Here is a 21201-nt window from a genome sequence, read left to right on the forward strand (position 1 = left end):
CCATGGTTTGGAGAAGTGGGGCGGCAAGGAGGGAGACACGCCAAAGGGGGAGCCCACTAGCTCATGCCTCTAGCTCTCTCTCTTTCTCTCTTTCTCTCAATCTGATTTTTGTGATCTTGCTTATGCATCTATAGATAGAGACCCTCTCTATTTGTAGATAATTTTTAGGACTCAATAAGCATAGAACTCCTAATTCAAAAAAACTTTGAATTAGTCCATAACTTATCAAAAAAAGACTCCTACATGAGAAAAGATTGGCACCTTATATGGTGCCTACTTTGCACCCACACCCACATTCCCACCCATGAGGGGCAGCCTACAACCAACACCATACATGGTGCTGGTCGGCCAAGGAGTGAAAGAGTCTCAGTGAAAATAGGATTCCAAGGATCTCACCAAAAAAAGGTTCAAATCAAATCTGATTTGAAGCTGATTCAAAATAATTTTGAAAAACTGTCAATCCTAAAATGTTTAGGACTTTAAGATCAAGTCTAACTTAAAATTTTGAATTCAATTAAGTCTAATTAATTTAAATCTAATTTGAAATTAATCAATACTTTAATCTAATCTCTCATAGGCTTCTTGGATCATAGATCAAAAACTATTCATCTCCGAGATTGAACCTGAGTCTCACGCGTAGTGCTAGCTAGACATAGTCAACTCTTCAATCTTGTTTGACCCATAATTTAATTCTCAATCAAGTTAGTTTATATATTCAATCAAGTCAAGTAATTCCAAATTGGACATATAAACATAAGCTAATACTTTTCTATGTTGTTTGACTTGTGTGCGTGACTCCATAGGTTCAAACACTAAGTCGATAGCACAGGAACCGATTTCTATACTAATCGAAGCTACCATCTAACAATGATTCTCGATATCTGGATATATCAAATTATTGCAAAGGAATATTTTAAAATCTATGCATATGGTTATCGCATAATTCATCTCTTTGATCCTGAATACTCTAGGATAATCTAGGTTAACTGTCAATCTGAAGTGTTTCATCCACATTATATTTCAGCCTTTCAAATCTATCTCATGGATTATTCTAGCCAAGATTTTGCTAAATTAAAATACAGCAATACATCAGCTCCCATAATCCGGAGGGGTCAATCCCATCTTGATCCATACACAGACTTCGTAAATACTTGATTGTACCTAATAGCCTTCCATCACTGCATTAGAAATCTAAATAGTCCGACATCAAAACACAGTGAATTACTTGCAAGTCACTATGATGATCTCAAATTTGAGAGATACTTACGTCCATACACTTCGTGAGCAGCTTTTGATAGTAGAATACTCAGCAGGTGAGTCACCTGTTTAGTGATGATGTACTCCTATATCTTACCTATATGCCATACCAATGTCATCATATTTTTTGGTTAAAAAGTCAATCAATCCATATGGCACACAATGACCTCTACTCGATAAACATCATTATCTTGTAATGATGTATCATTTGATCGCGAATATGTTTAAAAATTATATGATAAATCTTCTCTTTATCGTTTACTAACATAGTTCTAAGGACTTCATCACAACACAAGAGTTCTACAAGGAAGATGTAACTTTATGATGAATAATGCCATAATAATTTTTTTTATCAATCAATAATTGATATACAGAAGAAACTCAATCGTCATATGATTAGTTTTAGGATATATTTTTTAACAACTCCCACTTGGACTAAAGCCAAACGGGACAGTATCTTATACCCATCTTCCATTTGAAATCATCGAACTCTTTGATCCCGAGAGCTTTAGTGAAGGGGTCAGCTAGGTTCTCTTTTCTGTTGATCTTTTGAAGCTCGATGTCACCTCGATTCATGATCTCTCATACCAAGTGATAACGGTGCAGAATATGCTTGGTGCGCTGATGTGACTTTAATTCTTTCACCTGAGCTATAACACCAGAGCTATCACAATACAGTAAGACAGGGCCATCAATAAAAGGTGTAACTCTCAGCTTGGTGATGAATTTTCACAACCACACTGCCTCCTTTGCAGCATCCGATGCAGCATTGTATTCCGCTTCGCAAATAGAATCGGCCATGGTATGTTGCTTGAAACTCTTCCAACAAACAGCTTCTCCATTCAAGTTAAATACGTAGTCTGACATGCTTCTGCTATCATCACAATCTGACTGAAAATTAGAATCAGTATATCCCACAAGTTTCAGATCAGTGTCTCCATAGATAAGTTATTAATCTTTAGTATTTTTCAAATACTTAAGAATTACCTTCACAACCTTCGAATGATTTTCATCTGGATCAGACTGGTATCTATTTACTACCCCTAGTGAATAAGCCACATTCAATCTCGTACACATCATGGCATACATAATAGATTCCACTGTCGAAACATATGATATTCTACTCATACACTCTCTCTCCTCAGGGGTTGTCGAACAATGCTTCTTAGAGAGAGTAATTCCATGGCCTATCAGAAGATAGCCTCTTTTGAAATTCTTCATGTTGAACCACTTCAACATGGTATCGATGTATGTAGATTGAGACAAACCAAGCAACTTTCTAGATCTATCCCTATAGATCTTCATTCCTAAGATGTAAGATGTTTCTTCCAAGTCCTTCATAGAAAACTATGATGATAACCATAGCTTCATACTCTGCAAAGTCGGAATGTCATTTTCTACTAATAGTATGTCATCCACATACAGTACAAGAAAGATGACTGCAGAATTAGTAGTCCACTTGTAGATGCAAGGCTCTTCTCCATTCCTAACGAAGCCATACATTTTGATCACCTTATCAAAATGCATATTCTAACTCTTAGATGCCTGCTTAAGTCCATAAATAGACCTATTTAGCTTGCACACCTTAGACTCATCTGTGGATGTGAACCTTTTAGGCTGTATCATATACACCTCTTCTTTCAGCTCTCCGTTAAGAAAAGTAGTTTTGACATCCATTTATCAGACCACATAATCTAAGTGTGCAGCTATAGCAAGCATAATCCAGATGGACTTGAGCATTACCATAAGAAAAAATATCTCATCATAGTCAATACGATAACACTAACGATAACCCTTGGCAACTAGACGGGCTTAATAGATCTTTATCTTCTTGTCCGCTCTTCTTTTTCTTTTGAAAATCTATTTACACCCTATGGATTTCATCCCTTCGAAGGGATCAACTAGTGTCCATACACCATTAATCTCCATGGACTCTATCTCAGACTTCATGGCCTCAAGTCATTTCAGAGAGTCAGACCTTTGCATGGCTCCCATATAAGTGATCAAATCCTCATCATTCTCATCAAGCTTGATAGGGTCACCGTCCTGGACTAAGAAACTATAGTATCTGTCTGATTGATGTGATACTCTACTGGATCTCCTCAATGGCACCTCTACTAACTCTGGATTTGATTCTCCAATCCAATCCAATTCTGTGTGTGTCGGTCTTTCCACCTCTTGAATTTTACCAAGTTCAATTTTACAAGTATAAGCTCCTTCTCTAAGGAACTTTTTTTTCAAAAAGACTATCCTGCTGCTGACTAACACCTTTTGCTCTGCAGTGAGATAGAAGTAGTGCTCTTTAATTTCCTTTGGATATCCAACGAACAAGCATCTATCATATTTAGGTCCAAGCTTATCTGTCTTTAAATGCTTGATATAAGCTGGACACCCCCAGACCCTAAGGTGTGAGAGCACCGGCTTATATCCAGTCTGTCACGTCCCAAATTCGGGACATAACACGGCCATGCTACCGAGGGATGGAACCCACGATAACACGAAGCCAATTCATCATAATCATCTAAAATCCATCAAATAAAAAGATTCAATTCTATTATTCATCAAATAATCGAACCAATATGGGTTCAGAGCATCTAAATCCAAAAGCAAGTACTAACCCGAATCTACAAATTCATGATTATAAAATAAATTAAACTTCTGTTGTCAAATTTTTCAGCTTGCTATGCCGATCTTCAAGCTTGAATTCCTTTTTGCCGATCCTAACCTTATTTCTCTGTTCAAACAAAAAAGAAAACAAAAAGAATATGAGCTACACTAGCCCAGTAAGTAGAACTTGCACTTCCTTATCGGATCAAGCATAGGTTTTTCATGATAATACAATATTTAGAAAATAATAGATAATACAAAATAAAGCATTTCATAGAGCATGTAACAAAACAAATTTTAAACCCATCATGCATGCATAAATCATGTATATTTCACAATCATGAATCGTAAATCATTTTCATCATGTATTCATGTCATGTTTCAAAACATTGCTCACAGATATTCGTGCTAAGATCACTATTATACCCGTGACAGGGCCATGTTTCTTAATCGACAGAGTTCTTAATTCATGTGCCAACTTTATACCCGCTAGCAGGGCCATGTTTCGTGTGGATTCTAGCTCCGGATGTCGACCTTCCCAAAGGGATTCATTCATAGCTATCTGAGAGCCTTTGAAATCTTTATATCTTTTTCTTAAAGCATACATATACATAGATGGAAAAACAATGAAATTCATGCTTCATAATCATGCTATTTTCATAAAACATGTTCATAAAATCAATGCTCATAATAAAATATGCTCTTTCATATCACATATGCCGATCCTTATTTTATGAAAAATTATGATTTCATCAATAGCAATTCTTTGCATAAAAACATGATCATTTAAAAATAAATAAGGAGCATAAGATCCACTTACCTCGTTCATTTTAGATCTTCGGACTTCGTTAGAAGAATCAGCTAATCCTATTTAAAATATCAAATCATTATCAAATTCTATTCTATAAATATAACAAGATTAAATCATAAGGAAAGAGGACTGTTGTCCGGATGTGTCGGACCATCCAGATACTAGGGCAATTCAGGATCTCTAATCTGAGGGTCAGATTCAAGTGACTTGATCAAGAAATCATGAGGCACAGATCGAATTAAAGTCAAGATCAATCAATAGGGTTCTTTAATAAATTTGAAAGATCTTTGATACGATCAAATGAGGTTGACATACAGCACGGATATTAAAGCAACTTCAGATCTTGTTAGAGTTAATATAAGCTTCTAAAAGATGAAGGCATGACTCGATACAGGATTCATAGACTTTTTTTTAGAGAGAGAAAGTTGGTCATGAGAGAGAAAGTAGAGAGAGAAAGTGGAGAGAGAATCTTCGTATCCTTTAAAAATGGCAATCATGATTGAGATCATCAGAGGTCATATCAAGGTGACTTAATATAGATTAACCATGATTGATATTATCAATTTCGAAGAAGGATCGGATCAGGATTTAATCTACTGCACGAATTTCGGAGCAGTCTCAAATCATCATATTTTCATCTTAAGTTTATCCTAGGGTCTGTGATGCAATCAGAGAGAGAATGACCCTAGGGAGACGAAATCCATAATGAGAGAGAAAGATCTAGAGAGAGAAAATAAGAAGAAAATCTAGAGAGAGAAAATATAGAGAGAAGGTAGAGAGAGAAAGTCTAATTCTAGAGAGAGAAAGACTTAAGAGAGAGATGATTAAAACTTTCTCTCACATGTATTTTTTTATTATTATATTTTTCTTTTCTTTTTCTTTTTCTTTTTCTTTTTCTTTTTAGAGAGATACAATAGAGAGAGAAAGAGAGGGAAGAGAGGAAAATTTTCTCTTTTCTTATTATTATTATTATTATTTTTTTTTTTTCTATTTTATATTTTCTTTGCTTTTTTTTTTCTATTTCCTTTTTCTTTTCTTTTTCTTTTTCCTTTTTCTTTTCTTTTTCTTTTTCCTTTTTCTTTTCTTTTTCTTTTCTTCTTCTTCCCGGGCTTTTCATTGGGCTGAAACAGGGGACCTTGAGGTCCCCGTGCCTTGATCGGCCGATCACGGCCATCTCATGGCCGGTGGTGGCCGGCGGCAACGGCCGACTCTCCCGGGTTCGGAGAGACCAGGGCCGGCGGTCGGCGTGACCGTCGACGTCGGAAAATCAGAGGAAAGAGGCGGTGAACAGGGGGTTTCCTTCTCCAACTAAATCCGGCGACACCCGTCGCCGACCATCATGCTCACAGGAACGGGAAAGAAGGGAGAGAAGAGAGGGAGAGGAGGGAGACCTTACCACAACCTCCGGTGACCCCCACCGGCGAGAAATCGTGGCGAACACGGGTCGAGGAGTCGCGGCTTCAAATGGGAAAATCGAAGAAAAATCTCCGGCAATCGGCGGCGACTGAAGGGTCTACCCATAGAGGAGAGAGGGGGGTTTCTTATAGGGTTCGTCCTAGGGTCTTTTAATGGCCCTAGGACTCTGATTTTTGATCGGAGAAGAGGAAGACTTCGATCGGGAGTCTTCCTGCTCTGTTTATCTTTTTTTTTTTTTTTTTTTTTCAAACCGGGCTAATGGGCCGGGCCTTCACATTCTACCCCCCTAAAAAAAAAAATTTCATCCTCGAAATTTAACATACCTTCATTTTCAAATAAGTGTGGCTATCTCATCTTCATGTCGTCTTCAAGCTCCCACGTAGCCTCTCTCTCTTCATGATTACTCCAATGAATCTTTACGTATGGAATGGTACGCCGTCTTAGAACTTGCTCTTTTTGATCAATAATTCGAAGGAAAAAAAAAATTTTATTTTTTCTAGCATCCATTTATTATCAGTAAAATCCTTTCTTATTTACAACTAACGTATTTCATAATATCTTTTGCTTTAAAGGATTAATATTTCTAATCAATTCAGACCACCACGCTTTTGCTGCGCACTCTGATCTCAATTTACCAAGTTATCTAAATCTATAAAAAAAATAAAAATATCTTTGTATATTAAATCAACCAAAGATAGATTCAACTTTCAGATTTTATATATAATTTAGGATAAAATTTAAGATTTCCTTGTTATTACTATCTCTTAGACATAGCACATCAAAATTAAATCTTCATCCACCTTCTATGTTTGAACTTATTACATAAGCTTCACCACCCCTCAAGAATCCAATATGTCTAGAATTAATTTGAGTTAACCTTCGATTTACCTTACAATCATTTAGACAACTTCCAAACCAACTTTTCTTTGCAAAAAAAATTAACATCAAAATCAGCAAAGTTATCATGTCCTTTATCCATATAGGTTTAGCATTCCAATGTCATCAAATATACCTAACATAATATATCAATACCTCCCACTTCATTCTAGGGTCAACACTTCTCGTACTCAGATCAACCTTGCTAATTGAAATCTAAGATATAACTCATCAATTCTATTATAGACATCATATGCCACTTATGCATAAATTTCATCATAATACCTATTGATTCGAAATCAAATTATTGAATCCTTTCTTTTATATCTATCATGTTCCTCATGATCTTAGCCTCAAGTTCACATATCACTAAAGTCACAATCCCGAATAATGATAACCTTAAGCTCAAATACCACTTAAGTCATATTCTCTAGTGATCATAATCTAAACTTTATATCATTCTATCACGTCCTTAATGATCATAATCTTAAGCTCTGATGTTATCCATTATACTCCACTCGGTCACATCCTATTGATCATACATAAAGTTTTGATATCACTTTATAATCTCAATGATCTTAAACCTAAGCTCTGATATTAATCTATCATATCCTAATTATTTATATTATTTATATCATAATCCTCAAAGATTATAACCTAAGCTCTGATACCATAAAATGTCACGCCCCAAATCCGGGACATAACACGGCCATGCTACCGAGGGATGGAACCCACGATAACACGAAGCCAATTCATCATAATCATCTAAAATCCGTCAAATAAAAAGATTCAATTCTATTATTCATCAAATAATCGAACCAATATGGGTTCAGAGCATCTAAATCCAAAAGCAAGTACTAACCCGAATCTACAAATTCATGATTATAAAATAAATTAAACTTCTGTTGTCAAATTTTTCAGCTTGCTATGCCGATCTTCAAGCTTGAATTCCTTTTCGCCGATCCTAACCTTATTTCTCTGTTCAAACAAAAAAGAAAACAAAAAGAATATGAGCTACACTAGCCCAGTAAGTAGAACTTGCACTTCCTTATCGGATCAAGCATAGGTTTTTCATGATAATGCAATATTTAAAAAATAATAGATAATACAAAATAAAGCATTTCATAGAGCATGTAACAAAACAAGTTTTAAACCCATCATGCATGCATAAATCATGTATATTTCACAATCATAAATCGTAAATCATTTTCATCATGTATTCATGTCATGTTTCAAAATATTGCTCACAGATATTCGTGCTAAGGTCACTATTATACCCGTGACAGGGCCATATTTCTTAATCGACAGAGTTCTTAATTCATGTGCCAACTTTATACCCGCTGGTAGGGCCATGTTTCGTGTGGATGCTAGCTCCGGATGTCGACCTTCCCGAAGGGATTCATTCATAGCCATCTGAGAGCCTTTGAAATCTTTATATCTTTTTCTTAAAGCATACATATACATAGATGGAAAAACAATGAAATTCATGCTTCATAATCATGCTATTTTCATAAAACATGTTCATAAAATCAATGCTCATAATAAAACATGCTCTTTCATATCACATATGCCGATTCTTATTTTATGAAAAATTATGATTTCATCAATAGCAATTCTTTGCATAAAAATATGATCATTTAAAAATAAATAAGGAGCATAAGATCCACTTACCTCGTTCATCTTAGATCTTCGGACTTCGTTAGAAGAATCAGCTAATCCTATTTAAAATATCAAATCATTATCAAATTCTATTCCATAAATATAACAAGATTAAATCATAAGGAAAGAGGACTGTTGTCCGGATGTGTCGGACCATCCAGATACCAAGGCAATTCAGGATCTCTGATCTGAGGGTCAGATTCAAGTGACTTGATCAAGAAATCGTGAGGCACAGATTGAATTAAAGTCAAAATCAATCAATAGGGTTCTTTAATAAATTTGAAAGATCTTTGATACGATCAGATGAGGTTGACATACAGCACGGATATCAAAGCAACTTCAGATCTTGTTAGAGTCAATATAAGCTTCTAAAAGATGAAGGCATGACTCGATACAGGATTCATAGACTTTTTTTTTAGAGAGAGAAAGTTGGTCATGAGAGAGAAAGTAGAGAGAGAAAGTGGAGAGAGAATTTTTTTATCCTTTAAAAATGGCAATCATGATTGAGATCATCAGAGGTCATATCAAGGTAACTTAATATAGATTAACCATGATTGATATTATCAATTTCGAAGAAGGATCGGATCAGGATTTAATCTACTGCACGAATTTCGGAGCAGTCTCAGATCATCATATTTTCATCTTAAGTTTATCCTAGGGTCTGTGATGCAATCAGAGAGAGAATGACCCTAGGGAGACAAAATCCATAATGAGAGAGAAAGATCTAGAGAGAGAAAATAAGAAAAAAATCTAGAGAGATAAAATATAGAGAGAGAAAGTCTAATTCTAGAGAGAGAAAGACTTAAGAGAGAGATGATTAAAACTTTCTCTCACATGTATTTTTTTATTATTATATTTTTCTTTTCTTTTTCTTTTTCTTTTTCTTTTTCTTTTTAGAGAGAGACAATAGAGAGAGAGAAAGAGAGGGAAGAGAAGAAAATTTTCTCTTTTCTTATTATTATTATTATTTTTTTTTTCTATTTTATATTTTCTTTGCTTTTTTTTTTCTTTTTCCTTTTTCTTTTCTTTTTCTTTTTCCTTTTTCTTTTCTTTTTCTTTTCTTCTTCTTCCCGGGCTTTTCATTGGGCCGAAACAGGGGACCTTGAGGTCCCCGTGCCTTGATCGGCCGATCACGGCCATCTCATGGCCGGTGGTGGCCGGCGGCAACGGCCGACTCTCTCGGGTTCGGAGAGACCAGGGCCGGCGGTCGGCGTGACCGTCGGTGTCGGAAAATCAGAGGAAAGAGGCGGTGAACAGGGGGTTTCCTTCTCCAACTAAATCCGGCGACACCCGTCGCCGGCCATCGTGCTCACAGGCACGGGAAAGAAGGGAGAGAAGAGAGGGAGAGGAGGGAGACCTTACCACAACCTCCGGTGACCCCCACCGGCGAGAAATCGCGGCGAACACGGGTCGAGGAGTCGCGGCTTCAAACGGAAAAATCGAAGAAAAATCTCCGACAATCGACGGCGACTGAAGGGTCTACCCATAGAGGAGAGAGGGGGGTTTCTTATAGGGTTCGTCCTAGGGTCTTTTAATTTCCCTAGGACTCCGATTTTTGATCGGAGAAGAGGAAGACTCCGATCGGGAGTCTTCCTGCTCTGTTTATCTTTTTTTTTTTTTTTTCAAACCGGGCTAGTGGGCCGGGCCTTCACATTCTACCCCCCTAAAAAAAAAATTTCGTCCTCGAAATTTAACATACCTTCATTTTCAAATAAGCGTGGATATCTCGTCTTCATGTCGTCTTCAAGCTCCCACGTAGCCTCTCTCTCTTCATGATTACTCCAATGAATCTTTACGTATGGAATGGTACGCCGTCTTAGAACTTTCTCTTTTTGATCAATAATTCGAAGGAAAAAAAAAAATTTTTTTTTTCTAGCATCCATTTATTATCAGTAAAATCCTTTCTTATTTACAACTAACGTATTTCATAATATCTTTTGCTTTAAAGGATTAATATTTCTAATCAATTCAGACCACCATACTTTTGCTGCACACTCTGATCTCAATTTACCAAGTTATCTAAATCTATAAAAAAAATAAAAATATCTTTGTATATTAAATCAACCAAAGATAGATTCAACTTTCAGATTTCATATATAATGTAGGATAAAATTTAAGATTTCCTTGTTATTACTATCTCTTAGACATAGCACATCAAAATTAAATCTTCATCCACCTTCTATGTTTGAACTTATTACATAAGCTTCACCACCCCTCAAGAATCCAATATGTCTAGAATTAATTTGAATTAACCTTCGATTTACCTTACAATCATTTAGACAACTTCCAAACCAACTTTTCTTTGCAAAAAAAATTAACATCAAAATCAGCAAAGTTATCATGTCCTTTATCCATATAGGTTTAGTATTCCAATGTCATCAAATATACCTAACATAATATATCAATACCTCCCACTTCATTCTAGGGTCAACACTTCTCGTACTCAGATCAACCTTGCTAATTGAAATCTAAGATATAACTCATCAATTATATTATAGACATCATATGCCACTTATGCATAAATTTCATCATAATACCTATTGATTCGAAATCAAATTATTGAATCCTTTCTTTTATATCTATCATGTTCCTCATGATCTTAGCCTCAAGTTCACATATCACTAAAGTCACAATCCCGAATAATGATAACCTTAAGCTCAAATACCACTTAAGTCATATTCTCTAGTGATCATAATCTAAACTTTATATCATTCTATCACGTCCTTAATGATCATAATCTTAAGCTCTGATGTTATCCATTATACTCCACTTGGTCACATCCTATTGATCATACATAAAGTTTTGATATCACTTTATAATCTCAATGATCTTAAACCTAAGCTCTGATATTAATCTATCATATCCTAATTATTTATATTATTTATATCATAATCCCCAAAGATTATAACCTAAGCTCTGATACCATAAAATGTCACGCCCCAAATCCAGGACATAACACGGCCATGCTACCGAGGGATGGAACCCACGATAACACGAAGCCAATTCATCATAATCATCTAAAATCCGTCAAATAAAAAGATTCAATTCTATTATTCATCAAATAATCGAACCAATATGGGTTCAGAGCATCTAAATCCAAAAGCAAGTACTAACCCGAATCTACAAATTCATGATTATAAAATAAATTAAACTTTTGTTGTCAAATTTTTCAGCTTGCTATGCCGATCTTCAAGCTTGAATTCCTTTTCGCCGATCCTAACCTTATTTCTCTGTTCAAAACAAAAAAGAAAATAAAAAGAATATGAGCTACACTAGCCCAGTAAGTAGAACTTGCACTTCCTTATCGGATCAAGCATAGATTTTTCATGATAATACAATATTTAGAAAATAATAGATAATACAAAATAAAGCATTTCATAGAGCATGTAACAAAATAAGTTTTAAACCCATCATGCATGCATAAATCATGTATATTTCACAATCATGAATCGTAAATCATTTTCATCATATATTCATGTCATGTTTCAAAATATTGCTCACAGATATTCGTGCTAAGGTCACTATTATACTCGTGACAGGGCCATATTTCTTAATCGACAGAGTTCTTAATTCATGTGCCAACTTTATACCCGCTGGTAGGGCCATGTTTCGTGTGGATGCTAGCTCCGGATGTCGACCTTCCTGAAGGGATTCATTCATAGCCATCTGAGAGCCTTTGAAATCTTTATATCTTTTTCTTAAAGCATACATATACATAGATGGAAAAACAATGAAATTCATGCTTCATAATCATGCTATTTTCATAAAACATGTTCATAAAATCAATGCTCATAATAAAACATGCTCTTTCATATCACATATGCCGATTCTTATTTTATGAAAAATTATGATTTCATCAATAGCAATTTTTTGCATAAAAATATGATCATTTAAAAATAAATAAGGAGCATAAGATCCACTTACCTCGTTCATCTTAGATCTTCGGACTTCGTTAGAAGAATCAGCTAATCCTATTTAAAATATCAAATCATTATCAAATTCTATTCCATAAATATAACAAGATTAAATCATAAGGAAAGAGGACTGTTGTCCGGATGTGTCGGACCATCCAAATACCAGGGCAATTTAGGATCTCTGATCTGAGGGTCAGATTCAAGTGACTTGATCAAGAAATCGTGAGGCACAGATCGAATTAAAGTCAAGATCAATCAATAGGATTCTTTAATAAATTTGAAAGATCTTTGATACGATCAGATGAGGTTGACATATAGCACGGATATCAAAGCAACTTCAAATCTTGTTAGAGTCAATATAAGCTTCTAAAAGATGAAGGCATGACTCGATACAGGATTCATAGACTTTTTTTTTAGAGAGAGAAAGTTGGTCATGAGAGAAAAAGTAGAGAGAGAAAGTGGAGAGAGAATCTTCGTATCCTTTAAAAATGGCAATCATGATTGAGATCATCAGAGGTCATATCAAGGTGACTTAATATAGATTAACCATGATTGATATTATCAATTTCGAAGAAGGATCAGATCAGGATCTAATCTACTGCATGAATTTCGGAGCAGTCTCAGATCATCATATTTTCATCTTAAGTTTATCCTAGGGTCTGTGATGCAATCAGAGAGAGAATGACCCTAGGGAGACGAAATTCATAATGAGAGAGAAAGATCTAGAGAGAGAAAATAAGAAGAAAATCTAGAGAGAGAAAATATAGAGAGAAGGTAGAGAGAGAAAGTCTAATTCTAGAGAGAGAAAGACTTAAGAGAGAGATGATTAAAACTTTCTCTCACATGTATTTTTTTTATTATTATATTTTTCTTTTCTTTTTCTTTTTCTTTTTCTTTTTCTTTTTAGAGAGAGACAATAGAGAGAGAGAAAGAGAGGGAAGAGAGGAAAATTTTCTCTTTTCTTATTATTATTATTATTATTATTATTATTATTTTTCTATTTTCTATTTTCTTTGCTTTTTTTTTTCTTTTTCCTTTTTCTTTTCTTTTTCTTTTTCCTTTTTCTTTTCTTTTTCTTTTCTTCTTCTTCCCGGGCTTTTCATTGGGCCGAAACAGGGGACCTTGAGGTCCCCGTGCCTTGATCGGCCGATCACGGCCATCTCATGGCCGGTGGTGGCCGGCGGCAACGGCCGACTCTCCCGGGTTCGGAGAGACCAGGGTCGGCGGTCGGCGTGACCGTCGGCGTCGGAAAATCAGAGGAAAGAGGCGGTGAACAGGGGGTTTCCTTCTCCAACTAAATCCGACGACACCCATCGTCGGCCATTGTGCTCACAGGCATGGGAAAGAAGGGAGAGAAGAGAGGGAGAGGAGGGAGACCTTACCACAACCTCCGGTGACCCCCACCGGCGAGAAATCACGGCGAACACGGGTCGAGGAGTCGTGGCTTCAAACGAAAAAATCGAAGAAAAATCTCCGGCAATCGACGGCGACTGAAGGGTCTACCCATAGAGGAGAGAGGGGGGTTTTTTATAGGGTTCGTCCTAGGGTCTTTTAATGGCCCTAGGACTCTGATTTTTGATCGGAGAAGAGGAAGACTCCGATCGGGAGTCTTCCTGCTCTGTTTATCTTTTTTTTTTTTTTTCAAACCGGGCTAGTGGGCCGGGCCTTCACATAGTCCATATCTCATATGGAGTTTTATCGACAGACTTACTCGATACCTTGTTCAAAATGTAGCAAGCAGTTTCTAGAGTATATCCTTAAAAAGAGATTGGCAGACTCATAAAGCCCATTATGGATCGGACCATATCTAACAAGATTCAATTTCTCCTTTCTGACACTCTGTTATGTTATGGTGTTTCAGGAGGAATCTACTGTAAGAAAATCTCATTCTCTTCTAGATATGTCAGGAAGTTACTGGTGAGGTATTCACCTCCTCGATCTAATTGAAGGGTCTTAATACTCCTTTCAATTTATTTTTCTACTTTAGTATGAAATTGTTAGAATATTTCAAATAATTTTGATTTATGCTCCATAAGATAGACATATCCATACCTCGATAGGTCATCTGTAAACATAATGAAGTAGTAGTATCCTCCTCTGGTACTTATATTCATAGGTCTGCATACATCAGTATATATTAGACCTAGGACATCATTGGCTCTTTCATCTTTTTTCTTAAAAGGTGACTTAGTCATCTTACCAAGTAGACAAGATTCATAGGTAGGTAATGATTCACAATCATCTATTTCAAAGACATGCTCCTTGATTAACCTATCTATCCTATTCTTGTTCACATGACCAAACTTACAATGCCAAAGATAAGATTCACTGACATTATCTAATTTAGGATGTTTACAGGATGTATACATTACACCAACTGGCCATGATATTGTGTATATACCATGTCTTAATTATCCTCATATAATTGTAGTATCATTCATAATGATATCATCAAAATCATCCTTTATTATAAACTTAAAATCAAATTTGATCAAAAGACCTACAGAGATGACATTCATCAAAAAAAAAGATAATAATGATAATCATCTAACATGATATTACTAGACTCAAAGATAAGCTGCAAAGTTTCCAAAGCCAGGACTAGAACAAGACTTCCATCTCCAACGTTCAGGAACTGCTCACTCACTCAAAACTTTCTACTTATCTGCAGTCCTTACAATAAATTATAAATATTAATCGAACTTTTGATATCCAATATCCAGGTAATAGTATCACAAACAGAAAACTTATCAAAAGTTATCATATAAATACCTTGCGAAGTAACCATTTACTTCTTTCTCTTGTTCCTAGGCCTATCGGCTTAAGGATGGCTATGTAAGCAGGATAATTTTTTTTTTAATGATCCAGCTTCTTATAAAAAAAGTATTCCATCTGGCTCTTATCGACTTTCAATATTTTGCTCTGCTTAGGATCGACAGCACGAGTTTTTTATATCTTTTTTTTTCTCTCCTAGAGGATCGACGACCTACAGATGAACCTCATACAACATGCACCGGCTCCTTCTGGAGTTGGTGGTCTTTCTCAAAAGTCTGCAGCAATCTTAACAAATCATGGTAGTTCACTGTAGGCTTCATCATTCTGTAATGATTGAGAAAAGATAGGTAAGATTTTTGTAGCGAGTTGAGGATAGCATCCTTGTCTAATTATTCATACAATGAAAAGCTAAGTTTGCTCAGACATTCAATCTACTTAATCATATATAGTATATGATCGGTGACTAAAGCCTCCTTCGTATATGGGCATTGAACACTGTGTAGGAGATTTTATATCTCTCCACATTCTCAGAGATGTTGAAGAACTCACTCAACATTTGAATGATCTCCTCTAACTGTGTATTCTTAAACTTATGGCTAAGTTCATCATTTATCGCTGTCCTTATCACATAATACACAGTCGTACGATCATTGAGCCACTTCACATAAGTATCTCTCATAGCATGAAGAGCATTGGCAGTAGGTTCTTCAGGTGCCTCATCCGTAAGGATGTATAGAATCCTCTTGTTCTCTAAGATGATCTTTAACTTTCAATACCAACTATCGAAGTTGGATCTGATGAGTTTGTCACTGTCCAACAATGAACAGAGGGATAGTGTGTTGGCCATAGCTAAAAGAAAAAAATAAAAACTTATTAGTATATGAATTATTTTTCATCCTAAAGATATGGACTTTATTCTAAAGGTTCTCTTACTATTTTGTGTAAATTGATAGCCTCTACCTCCAACTCAAGAAATTATATTAATTCCTTAGCCGGTACTAGAATCCACATAGACTGCATTCAAGTTCGAGTGTGGCTCAACCAACCCTAATGCATCCATGGATAGGTTCATAACCAATTATTTCTCAAAATAACTTCTAGCAATTAGATTTTGCCCTAGGCATCCCTTCAGCAGGCGTGTGGTGTTGGATGTGTGCCTTAGAAGCCAATCTTGAAGGACACATATTTTTTTCTAAGGTATATTTTGTACTTGTTAGGCAGTCTTTATAACTAATCATATCTTATGTGTCCATAATTTATCCTAAAAATTAACAAAGATGATTTTCTATATTTTCAAGGTATTGAGAATTTGAGACATACATCATTAGTGATTAATTTCTAAATGCTCCTGATCGAAGGATCGTCAGAAAGGATAATGATCAATTCATTCGAGATTGGTGTACGGATCACCTCCCTTTTGGGTAGATAAGTCTCGAGTCTACGGTGTAGAGACATTAGGGTGAGAGTGCAAGTAGTTGTTAGAGAATAACTTGTACGAAACATGACCAACACAAGAAATCACTTGTGTTGGGTACAAAATACCCACGGCCGAAGTTCTCAGCGGGATTAGCCCTTGCGAGCTCAGCCCGGACCCCTTACAGGAGCCGGGCTACGTCGCCAACTTCAACTGCCGGTAAGATCCGCCCGGACTCCCACGGGGGATGGGCTCTGTCCACAGCTCCAACCTCAAGAGGGACTCCGCCCGGACTCCTACGGGAGCCGAGCTCCGTCACCAACTTCAACCGCCGGTAAGATCCGTCCGGACTCCCACGGGAGCCGGACTTCGCACCTAACTTCAATTGCAGGAGGACTCCGCCCGGACTCCTACGGGAGCCGAGCTCCATCGCCAACTTCAACTGCCGGTAAGATCCGCCCGGACTCCCACGGGAGATGGGCTCTGTCCACAGCTCCAACCTCAAGAGGGACTCCGCCCGAACTCCTACGGGAGCCGAGCTCCATCGCCAACTTTAACCGCCGGTAAGATCCGTCCAGACTCCCACGGGAGCCGGACTTCGCACCTAACTTCAATTGCAGGAGGACTCCGCCCGGACTCCTACGGGAGCCGAGCTCCATCGCCAACTTCAACTGTCGGTAAGATCCGCCCGGACTCCCACGGGAGATGGGCTCTGTCCACAGCTCCAACCTCAAGAGGGACTCCGCCCGGACTCCTATGGGAGCCGAGCTCCGTCACCAACTTCAACCGTCGGTAAGATCCGTCCGGACTCCCACGGGAGCCGGACTTCACACCTAACTTCAATAGCAGGAGGACTCCGCCCGGACTCCTACGGGAGCCGGGCTCCATCTCCAACTTCAACTGCAGAAGGACTCCGCCCGAACTTCTATGGGAGCCGGACTCCGTCCGCCACATCAACTCTGAGAGGACTCCGCCCGATCTCCTACGGGAGCCGAGTTCCATCCTCGACACCAACGGCTGCAGACAGACTTCGTCCGGACTCCTGCGAGAGCCGGACTCTGCCCACGACCCCAACTGCAAGTAGACTTCGTCCGGACTTCTACGGGTGCCGGACCTCGCTACCGACTCCAACCAAGCTCCGACCGACGAGTCTGGACCCCCTGGCGGGCCACAATAACGGACAACACTGCTCCACTCCCTGCGGCGGACCCTACGCGACCCCATTACTCCCTGACAGGCTGTATTAACGGCCATGATTCTACTCCACTCCCTGCGGCAGATCCTGTGCGATTCCACCACCCCCAGATGAGTCACGACAGCAGACGCCGCTCCACTCCCCGTAACTGATCCCGCGTGGCAAGCCACGGCAATAGCCACGACCCCGCTCCACTACTCTCCGCAATAAATTCCTCCTGACTCTGGGCGGCCCACTACCAGACGGTTACGGGCGTCGCTATCAATCTGTTGCCCTCTCCGTCTATAAAAGGGAAACCCCAGATACGTTATTTCATAAGCTCTCATCTTTCATCTAAAAACTCTGCTAAATTCTCCGTTCGAGCACTCCATTCTTGTTGAGGTAGAGAACTGACTTGAGCGTCGGAGGGTCTTGCCGAAACAACCCCACCTCCAGTTTAGACTTCCTTTGCAGGTCCCAGCGGCGACCGCGACTTCCTCGACTCCAGCTTCTCCGACGCAAGCAGATTTTTGCACCAACAGGATTGGCGCTAGAGGAAGGGCCTGTGTCTTCGCAATACCCTTGTTCTTAAAGGAGCGCTCAACAGATCCACCTCCAGTTATCTTATCCGGCACCCACTCCTCCTTTCCTCATCTGATGCCTTCTTGTGAGGCATTCGCACAACTACCTCCGGCTATGGTCGCCGACAAGGAGTGGCCGGACGATCGGCCTCTATCGGATTCCGTCAACACCATTTCGGAGGGATCCCGACGGGAGGCAACCAACGTACCGGCTGTATCCCCCAAGCGGCAAAAGGTTGAAGAGCCTATAACCTTTACCGAAGAAGACACCAGGGAGTCCAATTCCCTCATAACGATGCAGTCGTAGTTTCCTTGAATATAGCAAATTACGACATCCGTCGCATTCTTGTCGACAATGAAAGTTCGGCCGACATCTTGTTCTACGACGCCTTTTCAAGAATGTCCGCTCTTGGCGGTCATTTGAGGCCGATTTGCTCCCCCCTGGTAGGGTTTATCGGTGACGCCGTTCCAACGGAAGGAATGATAGCTTTGACTGTGGCCGCGGGTCAATATCCAAAGCAATCCAGGGCTCTGGTGAATTTCTTGGTGGTGAAGGCGCCATCCGCCTACAATGCAATCCTTGGCCGACCCGGTCTCAATGCTCTCCGAGCTGTCGTTTCGACCTACCATTTGAAGTTAAAGTTCCCCACCAACCAGGAGATCGGAGAGGTCCGGGGAGACCAAGCCCTGGCCAGACACTGCTACAACATCGCCTTGCAAAGAAGCGATCAGGCTGACCCCTGTCCCATCGATGGACTAGATGCTCGCGATGACCTCACCGAAGAAAGGGGCGGCCCAATCGAAGATCTAGTACCAATCCCTTTGAATGATGGGAACGCGGAGCATGTGGCGCTAATTGGCTCCAACCTGGGGGAGGAGGTGCGGATGCATCTTATTGATTTTCTACGAAGGAATGCGGATATTTTTGCTTGGGTTCCAGCAGACATGTCGGGGATTGACGCAGAAGTCATGGAGCATCATCTGGCCATCGATCCAAAGCATCGACCGATGAAAGAAAAAATTTGGAGTCATGCCCCGGAGAGGCAGAAGGCGATAGCCGAGGAAGTGGATAAGCTCCTCAAGGCCAGATTCATTAAGGAAGTCAATTATCCTGATTGGATTTCCAATATTGTTCTGGTCAAAAAAGCAAACGGCAAGTGGAGGATGTGCATAGACTTCAAAAAGCTGAATAAGGCTTGTCCAAAGGACAGCTACCCCCTTCCCAAAATCGACCAACTGGTGGATGCGACCTCAGGCCATGAGCTCCTCACCTTTATGGATGCGTTCTCCGACTATAATCAAATTAAAATGGCATCGGAAGATGAAGAAAAGATAGCTTTCATCACTAATTGCGGCCTTTACTGTTACAGGGTCATGCCTTTCGGCCTCAAGAATGCGGGTGCAACCTACCAACGGTTGGTGAACAAAATCTTCAAAGAGCAGATCGGCCGAAATATGGAGGTCTACGTGGACGATATGCTCGTAAAAAGCAAGTCTTCCAGAAATCATGTCGTCGATCTCGAGGAGACCTTTGACGCTCTTCGAAAGTATAGAATGAAGCTGAACCCAACTAAATGTGCTTTCGGAGTAACCTCAGGAAAGTTCCTGGGCTTCATGGTATTAGGGTGCGGGATTGAGGCCAATCCAGAGAAAATTCACGCCATCCAGGAGATGACCGCCCCAAAGTCGATCAAAGAGGTTTAGCGCCTCACAGGGAGGATAGCGGCTCTTAATCGCTTCGTCGCGAGGTCGGCCGAACGGTGCTTGCCCTTCTTTCAAACCCTCAAGCAGCTGAAGAACTTTTGTTGGACCTCTGAGTGCCAACAGGCGTTCGAAGAGTTAAGAAGCTACCTTAGCTCATCCCCGCTGTTGGCAAAGCCTGAACCTGGGGAGGAACTATTTTTATACCTAGCGGTCTCTCCCATGGCCCTCGCGGCCGTCCTTGTCAAAGAAGAAACGAAAGTCCAGCGACCAATCTACTACAATAGTCGCGCGCTGAGGGACACCGAGATTAGGTACACCAAATTAGAAAAACTGACCTACGCCTTATTGGTTGCAGCTCGGAGGCTCCGACCCTACTTTCAAGGGCACACCGTGATGCTACTCACCGATCAACCGATCAAGACGATTTTGCACCGGGCTGACACCTCCGGAAGAATGGCAAAATGGGCGATCGAGCTCACAAAATTCGACATCAACTACAGACCTAGACCAGCAGTAAGGGCCCAAATACTGGCAGATTTCATAGTAGAGTGCACCATCCCAGAGGAGGCCGAACCTGAGCAAAGCAAAGTTGACGACCTGAAGTCTCAACCGAACTCCCCCAACGAAGAGGCCAATCCCTCCGATCGCTTTTGGACCCTCTATGTGGATGGATCTTCCAACATGTCGGGCGCAGGTGCAGGCCTGATCTTGGTCAGTCCGGATGGAGTCATCGTGGAGTACGCTCTGCATTTCGAGTTCCCCGCAACAAACAATGGAGCGGAATATGAAGCTCTAATCGTAGGACTAAGGATCGTCAGAGAGCTAGGAATAAGTCAGCTCTGGGTGCACAGTGACTCTCAACTGGTGGTGGGGCAAGTCAGCGGGAGTTACAAAGCGTGGGAGGACAGTATGGCCAGATACCTTGAGAAGGTAAAGGAGCTCACCCCCGCCTTTAGCAGCTTCAACATTAGACAGATTCCAAGGCTGGAGAATACCAGAGCCGATCTTCTCTC

This window comes from Elaeis guineensis, chromosome 6, assembly GCF_000442705.2.
Source record: "Elaeis guineensis isolate ETL-2024a chromosome 6, EG11, whole genome shotgun sequence".
Lineage (NCBI taxonomy): Eukaryota > Viridiplantae > Streptophyta > Magnoliopsida > Arecales > Arecaceae > Elaeis > Elaeis guineensis.